Raw genomic sequence first — 15,576 nt, forward strand, 5'->3', positions numbered from 1 at the left:
TGTTGGTCTTAGACAGCATGAAACCTAATAAACTTAAACGACATTTGGAAACGCGCTTCATAGTGAGTACGTCAATAAACCCAGAGAATTCTTCGAATTAAAATTAAAATCATATGAAAAGCAAAAATCATTTTAAAAGAAACTTTGTCTGTGAATAAAAAAGCTTTAATTGCATCTTACAAAGTTTCATATAAAATAACCTGATATAAAAAAAACCTCACACCATTGGTGAAAAGTTTATTTTGCCAGCAGCAATTGAGATTATAGAAACTATGTTTGGAGATAATTTTTCAAAACAATTGCAGTCCATACCTCTTTCAAATGATACTGTTGCTCGTCGAATTGGAGATATAGATGAAAATGTGCAGTGTCATCTTTTCTCGAAGTTGCGTGACAAATTGTTTTCAATACAGCTTAATGAAGCAACAGATAGTAATAAAGATGCTCATTTAATTGACTATGTTCGATTTTGTGATATTATGTCAGTAGTAGAAGAACTGCTTTTTTGAAAACCAATAGAACTCAAAACAACAGCATTATTTGCTATTTTAAATGATTTTATGAAAGAAGAAAACAGAGAATGGAAAAAATTGGGTCGGAATATGCACCGATGGTGCTCGTTCAAAGTCCGGAAGATTCCAAGTTATACAAGCACTTATAAAACAAAAATCGCCTCAGTGCGTCTGGATACATTGCATGATCCACAGAGAAGCTTTGGCTTCGAAAGAAATGAGTCCCTGCCTGAATATTGTGTTAACTACGGTTGTAACCGTAGTTTAAATTATATGAAAATGAGACCCCTGAAATCAAGAATCTTTTCCACACTTTGTAAAGACATGGATTCAGTATATTCAGCGTTACTATTTTATTGCGAGGCAAGATGGTTATCATGTGGGAAATATTTGCAACGTGTTTATAAATTAAGAGAAGAAATCGCCATTTTCCTAGAAGAGGAAAACAGCCGGAAGCCGAGAATTTTCGCGATGGTTTATTTGTGATGAAATTGAGCTACTTGGTCGACATATTCGGGAAATTAAATAACTTCAACCTTCAACTGCAAGGAGCAAATACACATATGTTGGATATGAGTGATAAAGTTAATGCTTTTTGTAAAATATTAGATATGTGGAGCAGAAATTTAAAGCAAAAAAATACCTCCTAATGTTTGAAAATGTGGATGATTGTACTAAAAGTTACAAGGCTGGAAAAGAACATGTAAAAGTTGTTTTCGTAACCATTGAAAATCATTTAGCCATGCTGACAAAGAATTTTAAAAAAGTATTTTCTTGCTGACGACAAACTGATAGCAAGTTACGAGTGGGTTAGGGTTCCATTTCATAAGACTCCCGAAGGACTCTCAATTGCTGAGGAAGAAAAATCCATCGTCTTCACGACAAGTGGCGAAGCTAAAAGACAATTTAGTAATAAATCACTATTTGAATTTTGGGCAGGAGTAGTGGAGGATTTTTCTGCACTAAAAACAAGGGCATTTCGCATTCTATTACCATTTTCAACATCCTACCTTTGTGAAACTGGATTTTCTGCTGTGGCTTCTTTGAAGACAAAATATAGATCTCGGCTAAATATAGAAACAGAACTGAGAGTGGCTATTTCTAATATTAAGCCTTCCTTCGAAAAACTTTGCTCTGCAAGACAGGCCAAAGGAAGTCACTAATAATTATTAATTTTTTTAAAAATTTAGCATGTTTTGATTAAGTTAGTTTTTATTTAATAAGTTGTTTTACTTTAATAGGTTATTAAATATGTCGAAATGTATTCTGTTTTCTATATACATGTGTGCTTTCCTTTCAGTCGGTTAATCAATTTTTTTAATAATATTTTCTCTTGGATGTTCTCGCGCCCCCCTTCTAATGTGCTCGCGCCCTCCTAGGGGGGCGCGCCCCACAGGTTGAGAATCGCTGTTCTAACCGAATTCGACAAGAGATAGACAATCTGTCTGTTCATCTACTCGTATAATATGAACAAAAAAACTCACTAACGTAAAGAGCTGGAAAAAACATTTAGTATGTTGTTTTGGCATCAATATGTTAGTTTTGAATCAAATTTTGAATCCATTCTCTCAACAGAAAAATGTGCATGTCAAAAGGCGAATTCGGATCCCACCAATAGTTGAAAAACTAAACATGCAATGTTGTGGTAATATTCGAGACAATCGAGGAGAGAATATTTTACCTGATTTGAATAATAGCAAACGATAAACAAACAATAGGTAACTGAAGTCTTCTACTCAAATTGCGTACGCGAAATGTACAGCGCAACTTGCTGACAGCAGCATATGAAATGTAACTAACAGCTTTTTTTTATGACATGCGCAGTTCTTTTTTATATGTGACGTCGCGTGAATTGAGTTGCAAAGCTAACTAAAGCAGGTTTACTGCAAAGTTGGTTTGCGAAACTGTGAAACAAATTTCGAACTACAAAATAATGTTTATTACATGGCACAAAATGGTATTATAATAACTTCATGAATGCATGAAAATGATAAAATAATTATTTTAATCAGTTATCGTTTCAATAAAAAAAAATATACCATTCAATAAAAAATTCAAAGAAAGAAACAGATTGCTTCTTAAAGCTACAAAATAAAATTTGATATACGATTAATGCGATTTCTGATTCATATATCTTCGCGTTTTATAAGAACCTCAAACCAAAACAACATCATGTTCACACATAATAAAAAAAAGGAAGAATTTCCTTTTGTAAGATCAATCAAAGGTGTGGGGCCCTCAGGAACGTAAGGCCTATGCCTTTCACGTCGGCTCTGTTGACTTCTAGTAATGTCCAATCATCATCATTCATTGTAGAGTTATTCATTTAAAAATTGATGAACGATTGATTCATTTTTGTTTTATTTTCAAATAATTGGAGCTACTCCTCTGATTATTTTTGTTATTATTTTTTTCAGTCTCCTTTTAATGAACACAAGACAAGGATGCTTCTTGAAAGATTTGTATTCCGTCGTGCACTATGGACTATTGTTTCATTATTAATCCTCGTCTTCTTTTTCATAACATTTGGATTCGCTAAACTTCACAGGCAAGAGCGTTCTCGCATTAAAAACTTTTATCATTGGTTGATTGGACTTAGTACTGCCTGTTTTGTGCTGGAATTGGCGAATTTTCCTGGTGCCACTGCAGTCATTGGCGGTTGCCAACTGTTTATTATCCTGGATTGTGTGACATCATTCCAGAGCTGTCGCTCTTGCTTGTTACGTTACAGCATAATGTGTTTTATTGCAAACCTTTTTTCTATGTATCTTTCATCTTGTGTGTTCGTTGGCCTTCAGATGTTTACCGTCGCGAAATTTTATCGAACATGTTATTTAGGCATTTCTTTGAATTAAGAAATATTCTGAAGCTTTTTAAGATTTAAAATGTCTTTGTATATATATATATATATATATATATATATATATATATATATATATATATATATATATATATATATATATATATATATATATATATATATATATAATTCAACTCGTAAGAAAGATTTATGTATTATAAAGGAATAATAAAGGAGATAAGAACTTTTTATTCGTTTTAATTTTCATCTTTTGTTTAAAAATTTATTCTGATATTTTTATAAAATTATTGATGATTTAATGGTTTTAAAGGTACAAAAATAGTTTCTTAGAATTCACATGCTTCCAAATTATTAGAGAAATCGAAGAATAGAACATATGATTTTTTTTAAATTAATGATTACAGAGTAAATATTCAAACTACTTATATCTTATTGAAAAATTAATTGTAGTTCATTTTAAAATACAAACTATCGATATTCAGTGCTTTTTATTGATGGAATTAGTTAGTTTAGTTATATTAACGTCCCATATCAAAGCAATACTAGGTTTGGGAGGGATCTCATAATTTTGAACCTCGGTTACATGATGAGGACAACACCTAAGTTGGCACCCCTTCTCTTCCACATCACGCCAGCGGAAGGACGTTTGGCCCCGACGGACCTAACGTGCGCCAGGTTCTTCGATGGAATCGGGTCTTGAACCTAAAATCCTCCGGTTGCGCAGCTAAGAGTTTACCACCAGGCCACCGCGGCCTTTACTGGTGGAACAGAAAGTTAGATATGCAAGTGTTGTACATGCGATGATTGTTTAAAGTTTTTTTATACAAAGCGTTTTTATGTAACTCGTTTGCGCACTAAACGTAACTACATTAGGACACTTCACGCAATAGTCACTAGTTGATTTGCCAATTATTGTGTGGGCATGACACCATAGCCTCATAAATTTCCGGACATAACATCATTGGTCATTTCTGTTTTGCTTCTCAACGTAAAAACTATTGAGAAGTTGAAACAAAAGATTCAAAATTTGGTTTATTGTATTCAGAATGTCTGCAGCAATCAATTCAGTTAATATTGTAAATAGTCTTATTACAAGCAACACCTGTTAAGAACGTGTTTTAATTTTTTCAATTTTTATATGATATACAGAGAAGCTGAAAAATTCAAAACCAATAACGAGACATTTTTTTCTATATCTGATAAGTATATGAGACTACACTATTATAATGGTAAAAAAAGGTCAGAAATATTAATAATCAAAACCGTTGTTCACTACTTAGTTCATCGTATTTGATGACTAAATTTTCAATCAAATATAATGTGTAACTTGCTCTTAATGTCTTTCTCAGAAAAATATTTTTAAATTTCAAATTTAGTAGCAATTGTTTTATAAGCTTTGCCATCATTCATTTCACTGTACACCTGATGGTTGTCAAAAATATTTAGCAATTTTAAAATGAAATATGATGATAAAAAAAATATACCTTAAAATATTCTCGAGGGAAAAGATGCATAGTTCCGACTCACTCGGAGGAGTGGTTTCCATCATTTCAAATAATCCAATAATTCAAAATAAAAAAAGTAATTTATAGCGGAGTAATTGTAATATACATTCCGTTTAATAATGTGATATACATTCTAGCATTTAACAATTTTAATTTTTAATCGTATGTTTAATTTCTTAATAGAAAAAAATTAATTAATGTAAAAAACTGCATTTTTAAATGTACGTATCTTATTTTTTAAATGTATGTACGTAAATCTGTACGTTCTTATTTTTTAAATGTACGTACGTAAATCTGTACGTTCTTATTTTTTAAATGTACGTACGTAAATCTGTACGTTCTTATTTTTTAAATGTACGTACGTAAATCTGTACGTTCTTATTTTTTAAATGTACGTACGTAAATCTGTATGTTCTTATTTAAATTTGATCATTTCGTAAGCATAAAGATAGAATTTTTAAACAATTTTTCAATATTTTGGATATTTTAGAGTTCGGAACATTGTGTGTGTAAATGTTCCTAGTGATGATAAAATATTGCAATATTTTTTGCTTTCATTATTTAATTTGCTATCATAGTTTTATTAATTTCAAATTTCAATTTAATGAAGAATAAAAGAGCCGTTCAAGTATTCTTCTTCCAAAAGCGGCTATAAATTGTTCTGGCAGAACAAAAGAAAAAAGCACTTACACATATTCGTTTAACATTCGTAAGGATTTCATCTATTCTTAAACAAATAGTATTTTTAAGCTGTGAAATTTAGAACATTATAAAGTATAAAACGATAAAGAATTGGATTGGAATATTTATCCTTCAGATTTAAAATTGATTTTTTAAAGAAAAAAAATGTTGTACTATAGAATGAAATAGTGATTAAAATTTTTTAAAAAATCGCTGTATTGAATTAAGAAATGTATTAAAGATTAAAAACTAAAAAAAAAGGAAGCTGAAAAATTCTTTTATTAAAAGCACGATTTCTTAAGAGTATTATAAGAATACCTTTTTTTTTTTTAAATTAATACTCTGGAGTACAAAAAAACAAAAACAAAAAAAATATTGTAATATTGTATATTGTAAAGAAGAAATTAATGTAAATGTTGTTGTTACTTATGGTACTTTACAAGGCCGGCTGACAGTTATCTGTCAACGATTTAAGCCGAGTGAGCATCTTTTGTTTTTTCAGAAGCGCCACCTAGGGCTAAGAATACGACTTCGCTACTTCATACTTCACATTCGCTTGCGCAACCCCTTTTTACAGAGGGCGCATTCACACACCTCACAGATGGGACACAGAAGAGGAATAACTATGCCCGAACCGGGACGACCAGATCACGTGGAAGATGCGCTACTCCTATGCCATGAAACCGGTCATCTTTCGTAAATGCTTGCCATAACATATAGTTAGTTAGTTAGTTGGTTTTTATGGCGCAAGGACCAGATTTGATCATTCTGCGCCAAACATTTGTTAAAATATGACTTTCATGTTAAAAATTAAAGCATTTTACGAAAAAGAAACAATTAAATCTGTGGTGGTAACATCATAAGCCAGATAACAACTTCCGGAGAAGAGTGTACTCTTTTGTCTAGTGGTTATGTTACTCGGCTATGAATACTAACGTTGCGAGTTCGAACCTCAAACATGCACATTGGTGACCCTGGTTCTGAACAACCGCATCCTTCGTTCTGCTGTCGTGGCTCCATCTACCGGCAGCAATCACTCACACACGCTCGCCATCGCCCGCCATAACACTTGGCGCGATAATCACGTTCGTCGCTCGCCATAACTGGCTCGATAAACTCTACCGACTCACTGGTGGGGGACTATTGTGGTGGTAACATCATAAGCCAGATTACAACTTCCGGAGAAGAGTGTACTCTTTTGTCTAGTGGTTATGTTACTCGGCTATGAACCCTAACGTTGCGAGTTCGAACCTCAAACATGCACAAATCTGATGTAAAATGTGAATATCTTTTAAAAAAGTAAAAATATTTGGATGAGGGTTGTCTCCTAAAATTTCATTTAAGTTGAAAACAGTTGCTCCAAAATGGACTTGTCGTTGTGTACTAAAAATTTGGCATTCACACAGAATATGCTTAACCGTTAAAACACAATTGCATTTATTATAAAGTGGTGCATGAGCAGAGTGCAAAAGATGTTTCTGAGTCAAATAAGTGTGGCCTATTCGAAATCTCGTGATAATGGCATCATTCTTTCTCGGCAGGGTTTTACTTTTGAATCCTTTGACAGATGGCTGTATTTGAAAAAGTTTATTCATAGATAGTTTTTCCCACGTAGATTGCCAGATTTTATTTTGAACTATTTTTATTGCTTGTAATGCATCGGATAATGGAACAAAATTTTCCTTCAGCAGGGTTGAGCTTTTTGCTGCCTTGTCAGCTTTTTCATTTCCCCAAATTCCAACATGCGCAGGAATCCAACAGAATTTAATTGCGAAATTATTTTTTAGCGAATTATATATGTGCAAACTATTTAGAACTAAGGGATGACTTTCCGATGATACATTCTTAAAAGCTGCAATACTACTTTTAGAGTCAGTATATATAATAAATTTAGAAGGGGATAAGGTTGCAATTTTTTGAAGGCTTAGATATATTGCATAAAGTTCGGATGTAAAAACAGAACAGAAAGGATGAAATCTTTCGGATATTACTACATTACGAAAAACTGCTGCTGAGCCAACATTATTACCACATTTCGAATCATCTGTATAAAGAGGTTGAAAAGAATGATACTGTTGTCTGTGTTCATAAAAAAATTTCTGAAACATCACGTCTGATGTTGATGGTTTCAGTAAGTATCATCTACAAAACTGAAAGACGACTCCTGCCATGGAGGTGGACCACTAATATTTACAACAATCGGGAAGTCTTCGGTTTTGAATGTTCGTAAAATCTCTCCTATACGGAATCCAAAAGTTGGTGTAAAAGACAATCTCCTAGAGAATCATGATCCGTATATAGGATGGAGAACCTTGTTGCACAGTGGATGGTATTTGACACTTTTAATTTTATAAAAATAGGATAAACAAAGTCGTTTCTGCCTGAGTTCTAAGGAGGGCTCACCACTTATAACTTGTAAACTTTGAATTGGCGATGTTCTAAAAGCTCCTGTAACTATACGAAGTCCTTGATTATGCACTGAGTCTAACAATTTCAAGGTAGATTTGGCAGGTGAGCCATAAATGGGTGCCCCGTAGTCAAGCTTTGAACGTATCAGTGATTTATATATCTTCATCAAAGAGGCTCTATCTGCTCCCCAAGAGGTGTTTGATAGGACTTTTATAATATTTAGCGTTTGAAGGCATTTTCTTTTCAAGTTTTGAATATGAGAGCGTAATGTTAGTTTGTTATCTAATATCACGCCCAAAAACCTTTTCTCACTAACTGTGGGAATGACCGACTCATTCAGTCGAAGCTCTGGATCTGTATGAAGGCCACGTCGCTTGCAGAAGTGAACGCTAACTGTTTTCTGAGGAGAAAAAACAAACCCATTTTTCAAAGCCCAGTTTATCATGTTGTTTATGGATGCTTGTAAATGTTTTTGAATGAAATCCAAACTTTCATTAGCACAATGGATTTGGATGTCATCGACATAAAGTGAAGTGTGTACAAATGGTGAGAGTTTCGAAACAATCCCATTTATCTTAATGATAAACAGTAAAACACTTAGTACGCTACCTTGAGGAACACCTTCATGCTGAATAAAAGTATCTGATAAAATATCACCAACACGAATTTGAAAGATCCTTGTTCTCAAAAAGCTTTGTACAAAAATTGGTAGATTCCCTTTTAAATCCAAGTTAAATAAATCTTTCAAAATGCCATAACGCCAGGTTCGGTCGTAGGCTTTATCCATATCAAAGAAAATAGATACAAGATGTTTTTTGCTTACAAATGCCTCTCTGATAGCAGTCTCCAATTTTAGTAAATTATCTAATGTACTTCTCTTTTTGCGAAAACCGCTTTGGAAAGGGGAAATCCAGTTTTTCTCTTCTAAGACGTACATCAGTCTGTGACTTACCATACGTTCCATTAGTTTACTGAGGCAACTAGTAAGGGCTATTGGTCTATAGTTAGAGGGATCTTGCCGATATTTCCCAGGTTTGAGAATAGGAATTATTATTGCTTTTTGCCAGCAGGTTGGAAAGAATCTTTCTATCCAAATTCTGTTAAATAAAGTTAAGAGTACTCGCAATGACGAATCGCCGAGATGTTTCAGCATATCATAATGTATTCCGTCAGGTCCCGGTGATGTAGAGTGGGACTTTTTTAATGCATTTTTCAATTCATTAAATTTAAAAGTAGTATTATATTCCTCCCCATATGAAGGTAGAAAATCTAATGTTTGTTTCTCTGTCTGTTTTTTAAAAGCAATAAAATCTGCTGGATAAAATTCTTCACTCGATATGTTAGAAAGAGTTTGTCCATTTAGATTAGCAATTTCTTTTGCATTAGAAATTACTCGTCCGTTCAATTTTAAAAAGGATATTTTATCTGAATTTGAGTAACAGCCAAAAATCTTTTTTATTTTGTCCCACATGATTTTAGAAGGTATTTGTCCTTGAATGGAATTGACATACGAATGAAAGGATTGCTCCTGACTAATGCGTCGGATTCTACGAAATTCGGATTTTGCTTTTTTAAATTTAATGAGATTTTGGGTGGTAGGGTATCTCCTGAAGGTATTCCATGCTTTGTCTAGTGCTCTTTTACAGTTTTCACATTTGTCATTCCACCACGGTTTGCATAGCTTTGGTATTTTCCCCGATGTTTTGGGAATACTGAGATCTGCTGCTGCAATTATATGTTCGGTTACAAGCTTGACTGCCAAATCAATAGAAGTATAATCAATCATATCTGGTGTAAGTTGACATATTGAATTGAACAATGGCCAGTTTGCTTTACTAATATTATATCTCACAGGTCTTTTAGGAAATAAAAAATCATTGTGCAAGTACGTCAATACAATAGGAAAGTGATCGCTGTTGTATAAATTTGAGTCCACGGAAAATTTCCAGCAAGGGAAGGAGAACAAAGTGCAAGATCAATCGTGTGGAATGTTTTGCTAGCTTGATGAAAGTGAGTGGGATTATTGTCATTAAGTATACAGAGACAATGGTCATCAATTAGTTTTTCTATTTGCCTTCTTCTAGTGTTGATATCATCATTATTCCAGATATGATTATGTCCGTTTAAATCACCTAGGAGAAAAAAAGGTTCTGGCAACTGTTCTATTAATTGATCCAAATGTCGTTGTTCAATATGTTCATTTGGGGGCAGATATAAATAGCAAATTGTTGTTAGAATTTTCAACTGAATTTTGACAGCAATTGCCTGTAAATTTGTGTCTAAAACAACTTCATTACTTGGCAAATGACGTAAAGTTAAAGATGTAACTCCGCCAGATGCTCTAGAATTTCGTTCATTATCTTTTCTTTGAAGAACATAGTTTTTAAGATTGGGAGAGACACGTGGAGTTAAATACGTTTCTTGTATCCCCAAGCAAACAGGTTGATATTTGTTAATAATAGATTAGATATCCTCTTTATGAGCTTGAAAACCATGGCAATTCCAAGAGACTAAATTAATATTTGTCATTTTGGTTTCTTGAAGAATTTAGATTTGAAAACTTTTGGCTTGGCTGTGCCAACTCTAGCTTCATCGCTCAGATCCATTTCGCTGAGAGATTCTTCGGATGGATGAATTTCCAACTCAACTTCTTTACTGGATGTTGAGTTGGACATCCTTATTGACGTTTATCTTTTCTTTCTGTTCATTTTCGTTTTGAATAGAAAGATTCTTCTTTTTATTTTTATTTTGTGGAACAGTTTTTAAAGTTTTTTTGGTTTTTTGTAATGTTTTTTTCTTTAATTATAGAAGACTTGTTAGATTTACTATTTCAAGCCAATCTTTCAGTTTAATAGTAATGTATTCCTCATTTGATGGAGAAGGGAAAGGCTTCGAGATTGTTTGTGATGGACTATGTTTTCTTGAATTTGTATCGGTTCAGTTTGCATACTGGAACAAGTCGTCCTTTTTAAAGCTGTACTGTATGGGAGATTTTCCTTTGGAGTTCGACTTTCAACTATTTTCCTAGCTTCTGCAAAAGAGATATTTCTAGAAATTTTAATGGTCTGGATTTCCTTTTCAATCTTCCACTTGGGACAGGACTTAGAATAAGCAGGATGACTACCGTTGCAGTTAACACATTTTTCGGGCTTTGTGCAAGGAGTGTCATCATGGCCAGTTTCAGAACATTGTGGACAACGAGAGGAAGAAGCTCGGCAACTAGTTTTTGTATGTCCAAACCTCTGGCATTTAAAACAACGCACCGGGTTTGGCACAAAAGGACGTACATCGCAACTTATAAACCCAGCTGTTATCTTTCTGGGAAGCACATGTGTAGCAAATGTTAAAATAACATGCTTAGTTGGAATTATTTTACCATCTCTTTTTAATGTTATACGGCGTGCACTTGTTACTCTAAATGACTGCAGTTCAGAAACAAATTCTTCATCACTCACCATAATAAGGTCCATACTAGATATGACACCTCTGGTATAATTCAGAGTTTTATGACCAGATACTTCTATTGGGGCATCACCGAAATTCTTTATTGACAGAAGTTGTTTCGGCGTCGCAGACTCTATTAACAAATCTCCAAATCTAAGCTTCTTTACAGATGTGACGTTCCCAGTAGTACTTTGAATATATTTTTGTATCAAAAAAGGCGACATGTTTTTAAGTTTATCGTCTTTACCATGTATAACTAAAAATTTTGGAAAAAACTTCGTAAGCTCAGTTTGTGCAACGTTAATTGACTTATCGGAATCGGTTTGAGAAAAAAGACCCATGCAAAAAAGACAAAAGTTCAGGCCCGATGGCACCGCCCACCACGGAGCCCAACAAAGGATGGCAGCCACCGGCTCTAAACATTCCCAGCCTCGGCGCTTACCATGGTGCTAGCCAGAACCTATACGCTGAGAGTCACCCCTGGGGACAGTGACCACCCTTAACGCCAAGCCCAAGAAGTGACCCTTTCGCTTGATCCCCTTGAGCAGTCCAGTCAAACATCTGGGATACCGGCCGATTGATACATCAGGGACCGAAATGTACCACCGGTCTAAAGGATCGTCACGCACGGCGAACACGTGGGGTTTTTGGCTGTCCATGAGAAGCAAGAAGCAAACAGAGCGGCGACAGCTTCTCATGGATAGCCCCCTCGCTTACCGTCGAGGGATGGAAGAATGAAGAAAAACAGAAGGGGGAATTTAAAGAGAGAAGGGGGGGGAGATAAAAGGGAAAGGAGAGAGTAGGAAGAGAGAAGAAAGAGTAAAGATCCCTGGGTACCTCGGGATTGGGACACCCGTACCCACCTAAAGAAGGTGAGTCCCTAAGGGGGCCATAACATATAAAATTCCTTATTTTCGAATTAATAATATATATATTACGTAAATGTGATTACATTTAAAATTTGCTAAAAATATTTTTGTGTTTCGCTCTTTCGCAATTCCTTTGAAACTATTTTCTGTATTCTAATCGTCTGCAAAAATATCGTGCTTTTTTAAAAAAAAGAAGGAGTAGTCTCCATGAAACTTTCTCGTATGCTCTCTAATAAATGGTTTATCCCCCTTCTCCTGCATAAATTATGGACCACAGCTGAGGCGGAAAATACCTTGTATGGAATTGGCGAATATTAATTACGAATTAAAGATATTTGATGTGAATCTAGCAAAAAATTTACAAAATCTGTTGTACGTATATATATTAGAGAAACAATTTTTCAATCGATTTAAACCATAGCCATAAGATAGCATACCGAATTTCATTAATTGCCTTTATGAGTTACTGTATTTAAATGCAAGCGAAAGTACAAAACCGACAAAGGATCAATCTTTTGATAAATTTCGTTCAAAAATTAATTGTATTCTAAATTTTTCTAAACATGTGCACCAGATTTATACTATCTGACTTTTTACATTTTGTATTAGTTTTCTAATTTACTTATGGTCGAACAGCAAAACTGACAACCTTCCTCCGAATGGATTTCATTTAAAATTTGATTGAAATCTCCAAATTTGTCTAAAGTCCATATATCAAATTTTGTTGATCTAGCTCACAGATAGAAAGACATAATTTCGAAAATGAGTTTTTCGAACATCATTAATATCTGAAACGTTTAGATTGGTCAAAATGTCGAGTTCGAATTTTTTGACAGTTGCATTACTTTTTCCATACTTCATATAAGAGAAAGTAAAAATGTTTTGATATTTATTATCTGAAAATCAAAAATTATTTTTAAAACGAAAATTTATAAGCAGACTGTCAGAATGAAAAAGGTAATATTATATAAATTAAAAGACAAAAAAAATAGATGTCATTAACCAATGATAGACAACGGGTAATTACTTCTACACCCTGTAATGGTGCTGTAATACCGTACAATCATAGTTAAAAACAGTAACTATTATGTAGTATAACAAAAAAAAATAAATAAATAAACGAAAAAGAACCATAAAAATGTAGAAGCATTAAGCTCTCATGAACGGCCAGTTTTCGTTTCATCAAAAATCCCACTTAGATAGGTTGTTTAGAAAGAAGAGTTTACAATTTTCGAAGACATCGTAAATCTTAATCCAGTAACCTAACCAGCTCAGATATTATCCTCATCATCGGACCGTGGTTCAAAATTACGAGGTCCGTTCTCAAAATAGTCCAAGTGTTATTTTAAAACGTGACGATAATATAACTAAACCAAATTAAAACTGAAGTTTGATCATGTCATTAGCAAAATTCATTTATCTCTTGCATTTTTGAGATGTCCTTTCATATAATCTCGAATAGACAGACAGACGGTCTATCCTTTAACATGTTTTCTCCAAAACTTGATACGAGTCCATAATTGTGATAATTTCGTTACGATTTTGAGTTATTCCATTCATTGCACACAGATAGACAGACTTCTGAAAGGTTTTGTCCACAGTTTGATTGGAATTTCAATTCAAATGCAAAGGCCATGCGGTTGAACCGGAGTTTAACCCCCTTCTTCGCCAAATTACGATAACGCGCCAAAGCTGGCAACCTCCAGACTGGCAAACTTATTATCTTTCGCCTTTATTATGCGCTATGATTGGACATTGCTCCCTCGCTTTTGAACATTTCGCAAAACACGGCGCAAGAACGTTGTCGGCGAATTGGCGATTTTTGAAAATTGCGCCAAGCAGGAGGTTAAACTCCGGTCGTACCGGCCATGCCACCAATTTCAAATATTGAGCTCTTTCTGTTTATGAATTATCATGTTCATACACAGATATACATAAATAGACGAAGCACGATGAAAGGATCGATGGAGTTTGGTATTTATTATCCAAATAATAAATATTAAATGCATATCTCCATTTGAAAGCTTCTTAAAGTGTAGTTCACAATGAAGAATTAACTTGGTAAAATTGCGTTTCCATCGTTTTAACTACAAAAATATTTATTTTAATCAATTGCAAAGAGCATTGAGTGTATAAAGAATAAAATACAAGCGATGCAGGAGAAAGTGAAACCGTTCTGTGTCACAGTTACGGTTAATCTGATGCTTAAGTAGAAATAATAATAATAATACAGTTAACAATGAAAAATTGGGAAAATAAAAATTATACAGTCAAAACAGTTAATGAATTCAAAAGAGTTTTTCAATTCTGTTGTAGCCAATCCGTTTCAGATCTAAACAAATTTATTTTACTTAATTTTTAAAAAAAGTTCAATCTGAAATATGAAAACTGATAAATCACTTTTTAAATAACTTTTAGTTATTTTTTAATGATATTTTGGATTGTTATTCAAAAATTGATTTCTCTTAAATATTTTTTTCTTCTAGAGAATTAGAATTGGCTATCCATTTGCAGTTTTCTCCTGTCAAGAATTCAAGCGATCTTTTTTCATCTGTAATGGCCGTACGCATAGCATTATTAAAGAATCTCCTGTTGCTTTTATGCAGTTCTGTGGCAATGGCTTCCAGTTGCCATCCTTCGCCTTGGATTGAAAGAAAATATGAAGCTGATTATTATTTCGTGTTTTTACTGTTCATTCTGTCATCTATCTCGGATATGTGTAGCTCACACAAATTTAGCTTTTTCATCAATCTTTTCCAAGTAATTCATTTCATCAATTACGAAGAATCCAAACGGAGAACTATTCATCACTGAAAACAATTTCAAAGTTTGTGTGTTAATGGAACTTATTCAGATTTTCGGATATGACATTGAATTGCGTTTGGAATCTGTGTTAAATGCATTAGATTGATTGCAGGCCAAATTATCGAAAAGGTAAAATAGGCAACTACCTAGGCTTCTCAAAACCTCAAGAGGGGAGACTTTTGTAGTTTTTTTTTCAGGCTTATTTAATTTTGTACTTTCATTTGATTTATTGTGGTTATGTACTATTGGACATTTTCAAATTAAAATCAACTTTGTTTGAATTTTAGTACATCATTTGTTGCTGTTGTTATATTTTATGTTATCAAAAGGTTTGTAGTTGTTTTTTTTTCCCTGGTTCGCTGACATACTCACAAATAAACAGACCAGGCAAACATTGAATTTAAACATTTAGTATGCATTAAAAAGTTTATAATTTTTTTTATCATTTTGTTTAAAAAAAAATTAAAACAACATTTTTTTAAAAAAATTTATGCGAATGATATTAAAACTGATTTTGATACCTGATTTTA

General features: G+C 33.5%; 1 long non-coding RNA gene across 2 annotated transcripts in view; it reads left to right on the plus strand.

The window, feature by feature from the left end:
- LOC129984814 (uncharacterized) overlaps window positions 1-15,341 on the plus strand; it is a 28,730-nt gene extending 13,389 nt beyond the window's left edge. The window contains exon 3 of one of the 2 annotated variants that reach the window (XR_008785526.1): window positions 14,728-15,339. This is a non-coding gene — a long non-coding RNA (uncharacterized LOC129984814). Of the gene's footprint in view, window positions 1-14,727 lie in introns of both variants that reach the window. The other variant, XR_008785527.1, reaches the window with a different exon arrangement.
- Window positions 15,342-15,576: the final 235 nt, after the last annotated feature.

The sequence above is a fragment of the Argiope bruennichi genome, chromosome 9 (assembly GCF_947563725.1).
Source record: "Argiope bruennichi chromosome 9, qqArgBrue1.1, whole genome shotgun sequence".
In the NCBI taxonomy this organism is placed as follows: Eukaryota; Metazoa; Arthropoda; class Arachnida; order Araneae; family Araneidae; genus Argiope; species Argiope bruennichi.